Source organism: Kogia breviceps, chromosome 1, assembly GCF_026419965.1.
Source record: "Kogia breviceps isolate mKogBre1 chromosome 1, mKogBre1 haplotype 1, whole genome shotgun sequence".
Taxonomy (NCBI): domain Eukaryota; kingdom Metazoa; phylum Chordata; class Mammalia; order Artiodactyla; family Physeteridae; genus Kogia; species Kogia breviceps.
The window spans coordinates 151,946,518-151,960,533 of NC_081310.1; the positions used below are offsets into that span (position 1 = coordinate 151,946,518).

Consider the following 14,016-nt stretch of genomic DNA (forward strand, 5'->3'; position numbering starts at 1 on the left):
TGCACCTGGTAATATTACACATGGCAGTAAGGTGGCTCCGGATTGCCACCAGAATCTTAGCTATACTTTTTTTTTTTTTTGTGGCACATGGGCCTCTCACTGCTGTGGCCTCTCCTGTTGCGGAGCACAGGTTCCGGACGCGCAGGCTCAGCGGCCATGGCTCATGGGCCCAGCCGCTCCACGGCATGTGGGATCTTCCCGGACCGGGGCACGAACTCGTGTCCCCTGCCTTGGCAGGCGGACTCTCAACCACTGCGCCACCAGGGAAGCCCTTAGCTATACTCTTGAAGCCAAGCATCTTATTCCAACTCCACCTTTCTCTGCAGAATATAGAGACGTTAGTTGGTAAAAGAAGTACCAGTTTATTGTTTTCATCACCATTCCAATCATTGGATCAGAAAACCAGTATTTTTAGGATGTTGAGGATCTTCATGCTTTGGACTGAGCCCATTTTTAAAGACAAATACGAGGTGGCTGGAGGAGGGATATGGTATCAAATCAGACAGAAGAACGGCTGGCTGTCCTTTTAAATTCAAAGATGGATTCCAACAGGCAGAAAAGGCAAAACTCACCAAATCCTCATGCCTGCCTCACAATGTGGCAGCCACAACGATCAACTCTGAGGCAGTCCTGGATGGGGGCCAAAACCCACCACCTTCCAAGAGCCACACAGGCAACAGCACAACAGCTGACGCAAAGAAAACACAAACCCCAACCATGCTGAGGCCAAATGCACAGTATAGGCCCTAACGAAATCATGGATGGAAAATCTGACGCATCAAATGACATCCCCAAACTCCAAAAACAAACATCACCTCAAAGCAAATTAAACTTTGAGTCTCCCATGTCCTCTTCCATAAAACCTTCCTTACGCTCTCTTCTCTTCAATACTTGTGAGCCAATAAAGCAGCTCCTGACTTGTTAAAATGCCTTCCAAGCCCTTTAATAGCCCTACCAAGCTATTCTCTTTACAGAGAAAGGGAGAGAGGGGCACGCATTTATGACACCCACCCTTCCCCCATTTACAGAGGAGGACACTCAAATCCTGAGAGGAGCGATACCCGGCGGATGGTCACGACGCCTGGAGAGGAAGCAGGCTGTACTCAAATTCAGGTTTGTCTAAGCCAGAGCAGGACTCTTATCCATCCCTGAAATGACTTGGCTTTCCTTCCCTAACCAAGCTGCTTTCATCCTGCACACACTCAGAACACAATTACAAGTCTGTTCATCCTGTGAAAACTTCTCAGACGCTCAACCATCAGAAACGCCCCCTCCGTGCTCTGATTAATAACAACCACCTATGTCACTCTAAATGCTACTGTGAGAAACATTAGATATTAACTGAGAATGTTCTGCCCCCTACTTTCTTCTACCTGGAGACAAGCACAGCGTGTGTCATGCAGTAATAGGGGAATTCCTGGGCTGTGAGGGAGGGAGAAATTATTAATGTATAAAATAGTCAAATACCTTTTGAAATAAAAAGCCTCTAAAAACTCTCCATCCCTGGAGAGTTCTAGAAGCACCATCAGCAAGCCTCTCTTGTGTGTAAAGCACTGCACCCCTTCCCCGGTCAATCATCCTCCTTGACCCAGAGCCCCATTCCCACAGACACATGCACGGAGGGGAGAAGAAAGATGGGGTCTATCTTTCACAAACCCAATTCACAGCCTGAGTTCACTAAAAGCCAAAGCCTGAATCTGATGGCCTCTTACTCTCATGTCAGGATCCTGGAAGCAGAAAAGTGGCAGAACAGACACAGAGAGAGCCAGGGCGTGGCTCTCAGGGTGTCCTGATTCTAAATGCAAAGTTATTATAGTTTAACCCCATAAGCCAGTTACAAAGCTATGCACATAACGGGAAATTACAGGCAAACTTAGTGATTTTTTATTGTTAAGTGGACTCTTCTTTGTAATACATGAATTCCTACCTCTCTTGGAGTTCTGAACAATTTGTTAAATATATATGTAGTTTCTCTCCCTCTGTCACTTTCTTCTCCAAGAGGCTGCTGTTGATTTGTTGACATAATTAACTATAAAATGATATTCTACAGAACTAATCAGACCTTCAAAGCAACGTCACTATCATTAGCATATTGGCCCAAATCCACAGCTTTTCGCAGAAAGTCACTCAAATAAAAACAACAGAAGAACCCACCAACCTTAATGACTGCTGTCAGACGTCAGTAAATTCAGGAAGGGCTCAGGGCAGTACAGTATTAGGTAGAGCAACAAAATCCAGTCCCTGCACCATCTTGCAAAACTCCGCCCTTGAAGACAGCACCCAGCCTGAGGCTAGCTGAGGCCTCTGGTCTAGTCTTGTGTTTATCTGTTTATCAAGAATGGCCAGATGGCTTCAAGGTCCAGGGTGAAAGGCCTAAAGAATGAGTTACTGGAATATTATTGGGACAGCTTGCCCCTCCAGAAACACGCCCTGTTAAAATTGCCAAGAGCTACACCGTAAGCTTAAACACCATCAGTACTGCCTCTGCCCAAAGTAAGACCCAAGTTCTTTCTTTGGCCCACAAGGCCCTCAAAGCTACAGCTCTGCCTAAGCCTCTCACCTTACCTCCCTGCCTCCTCTCTGACTGCAACCCCTGAGGCTCCAACTCTACAGAGCTACTAGCAATCCCTCAAATGAAGGTTTGGTGCCTCTGTTCATACTGTTCTCTCCTCCTGTGATGCAGGAAATACTTGCAGTTCATAGAAAAAGACATACAATGCATACTTGTGAAACTTTAGCCTCACAAATAATGGAGGGAAATGCAAATCAAAACAATACTGAGATATAATCGTACACCTTAAAAAATGGGCAGAAAATGAAAATGCTAGTACCCATCTTTGGCAAGATTTTGGGGAAAAACGCAGTTTCAGACACTTTTAGTGGGAGAATAATTGGTTCAACCTCCTTTCTGTTTTCAAAATCTACCCTTTTACCCAATGAACTTCTAAGAATTTATGTTCTAAGAATTTAAGATTGGCTCATTTAAAAGATGTATACAAAATTGTCCATTTCAACTTTTTTTTTTAAAGGCAAGGGCACACTCACAAAAACCCTGGAAACAAATTCAATGTTTATTTGTAGGGGAATTACTAAAACTGATACAGAAGCAGCTGTTAAAAACAATGAAAAGCTAAAGAAAATTGCTAATTATATGTTATTAAGTAAAAAAGCAAGTTCTTAGACACCACAGTATGAACGCATTTGTATTAACTCTGTAAAGAGGAAAAGCAACAGTGGTTCTCAAACTGTGATCTCCAGAGGGGCAGCAACAGCATCACCAGGGAACACGTTAGAAATGCAAATTCTCAGGCTCCAGCCTAGACCTACTCATTCAGAAACTCTGGACAGTGCGGCTCGCATCTGTCAGGCTACCCTGACAGATGCTAAGGCTTGAGAACCGCTGTATTGTATAAGGACCTAACATACCAAACTTCAGGAAGAATATGCAAAAGCCTGCTTACTGCAGTGACATCTAGGGAAAAGAAACGCGGTGGAAGCTTGAAGGGCAATTTTAAACTTCCTCTCTCTGTGCTGTTTGAATTTTCACAATACGCAGCTAGTACTATAATAATAAGAAAGATCCTTGTACTGCGTTGAATTCTGCTTTATGTGGCTTCCACCCTCTAGTCCTCATTTTTATCCCACGCGATCAGCCAAACCACCTAACCTCTTTTGGGTGAGCTATCCCTTCAAACGTTTTAAGATGACTCTCATGACCTCCTGAGTTTTCTTTCCTCTTTGCTATATACTTTTAGTTCCTATAACTGCCCCTCCATGCCGTGGCTTTTCCTAAAATAAAGAGGGAGGAAGAAGGGATACGGGGCACTTGGTACATTTAACAAGAATGATCTTCAGATACCTATGTTCCCACATGATGCTGTGTGGAGATGAGGGAAGCTGGGCTAGTAGCCCACCGTGAGCGCACAGCAGGTCTTCTCTACCTTCCTGGAGGCCCCCCAGATGCAACACATGTTGGGACAAATCAGTAGCCCATCCAGCCCAATACCCAATCTCGGATGCTAACATCAGAACAACTTGTTCAGGAGAAAAGGGAAGGGGAGCTGGGGTGTCTTCACAAAGTGCCTTTGAAGGTGGGCTTTGAGGTAGCCCTCTTCAACTACCCTACTCTTCCTTTAATAGGTCCCTAGAACTTAGTGTTATCTATTAGTATGTCCTGTCAATATGTATCTTCACATGAATCGCAATGTTTCTCAAACTCATATTTTGTGCCAACCCTCGTCCTGGATCAACAGATTTTGCGTGAGCATTTACTCTCTTCCACGACTGCTACTAGTGACTTAGTAGACAGCTTTGCTGATCCTCCCAACTTTGGAGGGTCCACAACCCAGAGATGAGGTAACTAAGGTTCTGTGCATTTAGGTCACTTGCCCAATATCACAGAGTCAGTAAAAAACAGAGAGGGTCTTCAACCCCATGCTCTGTCCACTATGTCACATGATGATTTAAAACAGCCGAACAATAGCCACACTCTAATATCAAAGTTGACCACATAATTTCTACAATCCCAGAATTTGGTAAACTACATTGAGTTTGGTGTATATAAATCATGCTTGATTTTATAATCTGCCTTCTCAACTTTCATCCCCCACAGCTGATCAGTAACAGAGTCCTTTCTTAATCTCTTCATCCCATGGCCAGTGTAGCAGAATTCAAGATACTCAGCTCTCAGTCTGGTCTGCAACAGATTTCAGTGTAACTCAGCCCAAAATCCAGATTGCCCAAGGGACAGGCAACACATACATTTAGCCTGAATGATTTCTACTTTATTCTTCCACTCTGCCTAAACCCGGCCCACGCACACAGCACTGCATATGTACCTGCTGTATGAACTCTGCTTCATTTTGTCATTCATGTTGTTGAGAACTTTCTAAACAATTTAAGTTGATGAAGGGGTTATAGGACCTCCAGGGTCCTATATAAAGCCCTTCCTCACAACCTCAAATAGTCCCTTTTAAAATTTTCTTCAAAAATTCCAGTTGAGGACCTCCACTTCTAGCCAAGATGGAGTAACAGGCACCATATTTACCTTCTCACCTAAAACAACTAAAATAATGAATACAGGAAACAAACGTTCTCAGGACACTGGACATCAGGCAAAAAACTACAGTGATCTCTAAGAGATGGGGAAAAAATGAGGAATCTTAAAACTGCTCAAGCTTAATGCCTGGGACAGAGGACAAAGAAGAGGAAATTCATACCAAGCCCTGCAGATTCCCGAACTGAGGAGCCAGAGCTAGAGATCTAAGTAAAACAAGGAGGCTAGAATTCTTGGGGCAAAGTACAAGACAGGAGAGAGCTGCACAGGAGGATGTGCTCCTGAAGTATGCAGGAGAGTACCAATCACTGTATGTACGTGAGGAAACTATCTGAGCCAGAAGCACTCAAAAGGATCACAGAGAACAATCAGTGGATTTCACACAGGGCCATGAATAGTGCCTATTCACACCAGCCAGTGTGGAAAACCTCATAATTAACAGGGCATGGGGTAGAGTACACAGAAGGGTTTTACCTCAGCAGTGAAGAAGAATTAGCCCTACTCAACAAAGCTTAAAGCAAGACTCAAAAGGATAGAACTGTCTCCAAATAACTTACACATGCCCCAAAACAAAGCTCAAGTGTATTTATAGAAATACAAAAAATATCTAGCACTGAAAAAGGTAAAATACATAATGTCTGATATTCAACCAAAAATTACCAGGCATGCAAAGAAGCAGGAAAATACTACTAAAATGAGAAAAATCAATGGACACTGACCTAGAATTGACCCATTTGATAGAACTAGTAGACATAAATATTAAAACAGCTCTCATACCTGAATTTCATATGTTCAAAAAGCTAAAGGAAACAGTGAACTTAAAAGTTCACACATGCAAGATTTCAACAAAGACACAAGTTGAAATTCTAGAAATGAAAACAAAAATGTTTGAGATGAAAAGTTAACTATATGAGATTAGATAACATAGAAGAAAAGATTAGTAACCTTCAAGTCACAGTAATAGAAACTATCTAAAATATAACAAAGAGAAAAAATGATTTTTAAAAAATAAACAGAGCATCAGTGAGCTGTGAAAAAATTTCAAGTGGCCTAATACATGTGAAATGGGAATACCTGAAAGAGAGAACAAAGAAGGGACCAGGAGAAATATATGAGACATAATGGACACAAATTTTCCAAATCTGATGAAAACTATAAACCCATATAATCAAGAATATCAATGAATCCCAAGCACAAGAAATATAAAGAAAACTAAACCAAGAAACATCATAATTAAATTGTTCAAAACCAATGATAAAGAGAAAAACTTAAAAGTAGTCAGGGTGGGGGGTGGCAGATATGCAAAAAAGAAAAAATACCCACGAGAATGACAATGGATTTCTTATCAGAAATAATGCAAGCTATGAGACAGTAGAGCAAGATCTTTGAAGGACTAAAAGAAAAAAACTTTATATCTAGAATTCTTTACACTGTGTAAAAAATCTTTCAAAACTAAAGCTGAAATAAAAGACTTTAACAGACATACCAAAAATGACATACCAAAATTCACCACCAGCAGAACTGCACCACAAGAAGTGGGGAAAAATAATATCACATGGAAATCTGGATCCATAAAATGGAAGGAAGAGCATAAAGGCAACTATGTGGTACATATAAACCCTTCTAAAAATTTTCTGAATGTCTTAAAAAGACAACTGCTTAAAACTTAAATAATAACCATGTATTGTGGGGTTTAAAACATATATGGAAGTAAAATATACAACATAAAATAGCAGTAGCACAAAGGCTATGAGGCAAGAATTAGAAATACATTGTTATATGGTTTTATATTACATATGAAGTGGTATAATACCACTTGAAAGTTGACTCTGATAAATGAAAGATGTACACTATAAACCTTAAAGCAACCACAAAAATCATATCTGAAAAAAGGATATGCCAAATTAGCCAATAAAGGGGGAAAAATGGAATTAAAAAAAATTAATCTAAAAGAAGACAAAAAAAGAGAGAAAAGAGACCAAGAAACAGATGGAACAAATTTTTAAAAAAGCAAGATGATATGTTTAAAACAAACCATATGAATTACATTATATATAGTCTAAACATGCTAATTAAAAAGCAGAGATTGTCAGGACTTGCTTTGTTACCCAGTCTAACTATATGCTGCCTATAAGAAGCGCACTTTAAATATAAGGAGACAAATAGGTTAAAAAGCAAAAGGAAGAAAAAGATATACCATAAAAGAGCAATCAAAAGAAAGGTGAAGTATGTTATATTAATATAACACTAAGTAGATTTTAAAGCAAAAATATTATCATGAATAATGATTAAGTAGCTATCAGAACAAAACATATCATCAGAAATTATGAAATAATAAAGGGGATGATTCACCAAGATGACCTAAATCCTAAATATTAATGCACATAATAACAGAGCATCAGAATACATAAAGCAAAATCTGATAGAACTGCAAGGAGAAATGCATATGTCTACAATTATCATGAGAGAATTAAATATGTCACTCAATAATTGGTAGAACAGATAGACAGAAAATCATCAAGTATATAAAACATAAGAGTAGTCAATAAAGCTGCCTAATTGACATGTAAAAAGCACTCTACCCAACAAGAGCAGACTACACATTCTTTTCAAGTGTACATGGAACATTTACCAAGACAGACCACATTCTGAGCCATGAAACAAGTCTCAAAAAGTTAAAAGGATTCAAGTCATACAAAGTACTCTCTGACTACAGTGGAATTAAAAGTCAATAATAGTTAGATATGTGGAACATCTTCAAATATTTGGAAACTGAATAACACACTTTTATATAACTATAGGTCAAAAAGACATTAAAAACAACTAAAAAGTATATTCACTGAATGAAAATAAAAACAGCAAAAGTTATGGGATGCAGTTGAAGCACTACTTAGAAATTTAAAGCATCAAATGCCTATCTTAGAAAAGTCTCGGGCTTCCCTGGTGGCGCAGTGGTTGAGAATCCGCCTGCCGATGCAGGGGACACGGGTTCGTGCCCTGGTCCGGGAAGATCCCACATGCCGCGGAGCAGCTGGGCCCGTGAGCCATGGCCACTGGGCCTGCGCCTCCGGAGCCTGTGCTTCGCAACGGGAGAGGCCACAACAGTGAGAGGCCCGCATATCACAAAAAAAAAAAAAAGAAAAGTCTCAAGTAAATGACCTTAATTTCCACCTTAATAAATTAGAAAGAAATAAGTAAGAGGAACCTAAAGTTAACAGAAGAAAGGAAATAATAAATTTTAGAGCAGAAACCAGTAAGTTAAAAAAGAAAAGGAAAACAGTAAAGAAAATAAATGAAACCAAAAGCTGGTCTTTGAGACGATCAATAATATTAATAAATTTCTGGCTAGAATGATCAAGAAAATAAAGAGAAAAGAGACAAATAACCATTCTTAGGAATGAGGAGGTGAAATTACAACAGATTCTATAAGTATTAAAATGATAATAAGGGGATATTATGAGCAACTTAGACGATATGTACAAATTCCCTGAAATACACAAACTATCAAACCTCATTCAAGGAGAAACAGATATCTGAATAGTCCTATATTATTAAATCAGTTGACTTCTCCTTCTCCCCCATAAAAAAACTCCAAGCCCAAATGCCTTCACTGATGAACTCTAGTAGATATTTAAGAAAAGAAATAATGGCAATTCTACACAAATTCTTACAGAAAACTGAAAAGAAGGAAATACTTGCCTGTTCATTCTATGAGGTCAGAATTATCTTGATAACAAAACTTAAAATACAAGGAAAGAAACTATATCAATACCCATCATTAACACAAATGCAAATATTCTTAAAATTTTAGCAAATAGAACAGAATCCAACAAAATATAAAAAGGATAATATAGGTCCTGGCAACGTGGGATTTATCTCAGGAATACAAAGTTAATTTAACATTCAAAAAAAAAAAAGAATGCAATTAATTATATTAAAATGAAAAATGATCTCAATAGTTACAGAAAAAAGCAACTGACAAAATACAATACCCATTCTTCATTTAAAAAAAAAAAGAAAAAAGAAAAAACCCTTTCAGCAAAGATGGAATAGAATGGAACTTCCTAAACCTGATAAAGAGCTTCTACGAAAAATATACAACTAACATCATAAATCATAATGCTGAGGATATGAATGCTTTTCCCTAAGCTCAGGAACAAGGCAAGACATTTGCTCTCATCACTTCTACACAACACTGAGTGGAGATTCTAGCCAGCGCACTATAGCAAGAAAAATAAAAGACATCCTCATTGAAAGGAAGAAGTAAAACTGTCTTTATTCACAGATAACATGATCACATAAAGAATGTGATGGTACCCACAACAAAGCTATTAGAACTAATAAGTCAGTTAGCAAGATGGCAGGATACATGATCAATATACAAGTAGTAACAAACAACTGAAAGTTGAAATCTAAGAAGACAATACTGTTTACAATAGCATCAAAAAATGTGAAATACCTACAGATAACCTGAAAAAGATCCATCTACTAAAAGCTAAAAAATACTGCTGAGAGATATTAAGGAAGACCTAAATAAATGAACAGATATACTGTGTCCATGGGTCAGAAAACTCAATATTTAAGAAGTCAATTCTCTCCCCAAATTAATGTATAAATTAAATGAAGTTCCAATTCATATCTAAACAGACCTTTATTTTGAATCTCACAAAATGATTGTAAAATTGATATGGAAATATAACAGATGCAGAATAACCAATATAACTTTTAAAAAGAACAAAGTTGAAGGACTTACACTACCTGACTTTAATACTTATTGCAAAGCTACAGTCATCAAAACTAAGTGGTACTAGCATTAAAACAAAGAAATCAATGGAACAAAATAAAACATCCAAAAATGGGCCCACATATACACATCATAAATTGATTCTGATCAAAGGTACAAAGACAATTCAATGGAGAAAGTATAGATTTTTAAGTATAGATTTTTAAGCAAATGGTGCTGGAACAACTGATACCATATGAAAAAAATAAACTTTGTCCACATCTGGTCCTACAGGTTAACATGAAATGGATCCTGGATTTAAAGTAAAATAAAAAACAATAAAGCTTCTTAAAAGAAAAATAGGAGAAAATATTTGAGATCTCAGGCTAGGCACGATTTCTAAGATATCAAAACCATGATCCATAAAGGAATAAACTGATAAAGTAGACATTACCAAAGTTACAAATTGATAATTTAGACTTCAGCAAAATTAAGAACTCTGCTTTTCAAAAGACACTGCTAAGAAAATGAAAATATAAGCCACGAAATGGGATAAAATATTTGCAAATCACAGCTGTGATAAAGAACTTATTAATGAGAATATATTAAAAAACCTCTTGAAAGTCAATAAGGAAACAAACAGCCCATTTTTAAAAAGTGGACAAAAGAAATAAACACTTCAGCCAAGAAGATATATGAAATATATACAGGGAAATAAGCAACATGATAAGAAGTTTGAAATTATTAGTCATTAGGGAAGTGCACAATAGAACCCCATGAGAGGATTTCACATTATTAGAATAGCTAAAATTTAAAACAGTGATCACACCAGTTGGAGCAACTGGAATCACTTTGAAATACGGTTTGGCTGTTTCTTAACAAGTTAAATATACACCTACCATGTGAACTAGCTGTTCCACTTTTAAGTATTTAACTAATAGAAATGAAGGGCGTACAAAGACATTTATACAAATATGGATACCAGCTTTATTTGTAGTAGCCAAAAAGCAACAAATAATCCAAATGTCCATCAATGGGTTAGTGGATAAACTAAATATGGTATAGTTGTACCCAGAAAAAAAAAACTATGTATGCACACATAACCTGGATAAACTCAAGAGGATTATGCTAAGGAAAAGCCACCACACACAAAAGATACATATTGTATGACCCCACAGATAAAATCCTAAAAAAGTTTAAATAGTGACAGAAACAACTCAGTGGTTCTTGGAGGGATTAGAAAGGGGCATGAGCAATCTTTGGGGGTATTAGAAATGTTCTTTATCTTGATTGTAATGATGGTTTCATGGATAAATACATACTTTGAAACTTCTCAAATTAGACACTTTATATATATGTACAGTTTACTGTATGTCAAGTATACCTCAATAAAGCTGTTGAAAAATATCCTAGTGGGGAGCCTTTTCTTTCCTGTGGTACCTTGACTGCCACATCCTTTCTTCATCCCCTACATTCAATCAGTAATTAATTCCTAACCATTCTATTCTAATCTCTCTCCTCTAGTCACACAGCTACTACACTAACCCATCTCTCACCTGCATTATAATAGCCTCTTTCCAGTCTTCACCACTCCAGTTCATTCTCCACCCTGCAGCCAGAATTAACTTTCTAAAACACAAATCTGAGAGTGTCACTTCAATAGCTGCTGCTTTCTCTGGAGATGCATTTCAAACTCCCTTAACCTTATTCACCTGACCTTCTCTGATCTGGGCTTTTCACTCTCCCGAACCTCCTTTCTGGTGATTTCCCCTTACCCTTTCCGGTCGGCCATACTGATCAACAATGCACCAGACGTGCATAGCTTTGCCCATGCTGTTCCAAGTCAGATAATCCCCTTTCCTCTGTCTTTCTCCAACCCAATCACACCGATGCTTTGCAACTCAACTTGGGTATTATCTCCTCTGAGAAGTTTTCAATAAAAGCCTATATTGGGCCATTTGGACTTCTCTCAACTCCTGAGAATCTTTTTTTAAAAATTTTTATTGGAGCATAGTTGATATACAACGTTATGTTAGTTTCAAGTGTACAGCAAAGTGAATCAGTTCTACATATACATATATCCACTCTTTTTTTAGATTCTTTTCCCATACAGGCCATTAGAGAGGAGAATCTTCTTCTACCTTGCTACAGCACTAAGCTCCCTATCATATAATCTCCCTTGCCAGACTAGACAGAATCAGACTGGATGAAAGCTTGAAAGCAAAGACCAAGTCTTGTTCATCCTTGCTTTCCCAGAGCCTACCACAATGCCAGGCCAAGAACACATTCCCAAATTAGTGAACAAACAAATGAACACAAGAGCTGGTTTGGATGACCACCTCTTACATCAGCTGGGTTGACTCTAAATTCCACCTTATAAAAATATGGGCAGGTAAGAGGTTGAATAATCTCTGTAGTACATTCTGGTAAAATAATTATTTCAAATACTTTGGGGGCTGGGGGTGGTCCCACTCTGGCTTGAGCTTAAGGGCAAGATTCACTACCTCAAACTGTTTTCAGAACCAGCTGGTAATTGACTGTGATTTGAACCAAGTGAAAGGTTAGGGAAAGAGAACCAGATTCCAGGAAAAGACAAGGCCCACAGTAAAAATTAACACAGCCTGGAAGAAGGCTCAGTCTCCTCCCAGTAAACTTCTTAATTTCATCCAGAAAGACACAGATCTCCACCCTCTGGGTTATTCCTTTCTCCCAATACACATGTTTTGACTTCCAAATCCAGCAGGGAGGCTCCCAACCTCCCTCCCCCTCAAAATCAATCTCCAGGCCCTTCTCACCCTCTCTGTTCCCTCAATCATCCTTAATAAGAGTTCTCTGAGTCTCCCACCAGGAGGCCCTCCTCAGCTGGCTCCCTCCAAGAGCCAGGCAGTGGCCACCAAGTCAAAAGCCAACCACAAGACCTCATTAACAGGAGATTCCCAGAAGACCAGGAGGCAGTCAAAAGGCTGGAAGACCCAGCTGGCAACTTAAAAAGTACAACTTCAGGATATACAGTCGGTGGATCATAGGAAAGAGGGGAAAAGCAAGCAAAACAAAACAAAGCAGAATTCTACCATCTATATAACAGCTACAAACTAAGAAAAGGCTTGCCTTCTTTCTTACTGATTTGCAGTTCAAAAGCATAATCACTTTCTCCCTCCTGATATCCTATTTTAAAAAGTAACCTAATAATGACTGCTCTTCCCTATCTTGGAAATGACTTGACTCTTTAATTTAAAGACGAAATTAGTTAAGACATGAGAAGTGCTTTAGTGGAAAATAGCCAATGATTAGGGAAATTCACCATTTTGCATCTTGTTCATCTTAAAAAGAAAGGACATTAATAAAAATAGAAAGATACCCCTAGGCCTTTCCTACCCAGGATAACTGTAGCCAAAGAGCATTATACCATCTAAACTAAATTGCGCCTCAAACGTTACCACAAGCTGCTGAAAGTTACAAGCAGCACTGGCTTTAAAATGCCTTAGGTAGCCAGATTGTAATTAAAAGGTTCAAAAATGCCTGGGGAAATGTCCTAAAATACGGTGGGAAGTGGGGGAGAGAGAAAATTAACATAGTTAACTGGATAGTGATGGCAGGGGACCCCGGGTTCCAGACGTCTCCTAGGCAGCGTTGGGGATGCAGTTAAAGGCCCACCCTTCTCTTGAGTGGCCGTACGCTTCACCCAGGAGTGGACACAGGGGCCTCAACAAGGTCTCGGGGGGCCAACGCACGGCTGGCCAAGACTAAGGCGGCCGGAGGAGGAAGAGGAGGCAGCGACTGCGGGAAAGGGGAGGGAGGCTTGGGCCCGGGTGCGCTCTCGAGTTGGAGAACGTGCGCGCTGCGAGCCTGCGCTTTTGCTAAAGCCCCTGATACACACGTGGGACTGAGAGAAGGGTCACTTACTTGTCCAATCTGAAATTACATTTTAGCTAGCGGGGCCCCGCCGATAACCGCGCGGAACCGCACCAAGCCTCGGTTGGGCGGTCCGACCCGCCCTCCGCGGGGCCCCGCCCCCGCCGGCCACGGCCCCTGTAAAACTTGCCCCGATTGGCCCTTTGAACGGGGCCTGGGATTGGCGCGTGCCTGCGCCCTACCGTGGCCTCTTGCGGCGCTCGCCTGTCGGGTGCAGTGGACTGCAACCTCTTACCGTTTCTTCACGCCTCCCCGAGTTTTTAAAGACCTGAAGTGGGCTCTGTCCTCTCAGGCCGGGAGTTTCCTACTCTGGGGGCTCTTCCTG

At 39.6% G+C, this 14,016-nt stretch overlaps 1 protein-coding gene across 11 annotated transcripts in view; it reads right to left on the minus strand.

Annotated features, from left to right (window-relative positions):
* FGGY (FGGY carbohydrate kinase domain containing) overlaps positions 1-13,812 on the minus strand; it is a 468,943-nt gene extending 455,131 nt beyond the window's left edge. For 3 of the 11 annotated variants that reach the window (XM_067006883.1, XM_067006882.1, XM_059082233.2), the window contains exon 1: positions 13,683-13,799. The gene's annotated coding sequence lies outside the window, so the exon portion shown is untranslated. Of the gene's footprint in view, positions 1-13,682 lie in introns of all 11 variants that reach the window. The other 8 variants (XM_067006896.1, XM_067006899.1, XM_067006897.1 and 5 more) reach the window with 5 other exon arrangements.
* Positions 13,813-14,016: the final 204 nt, after the last annotated feature.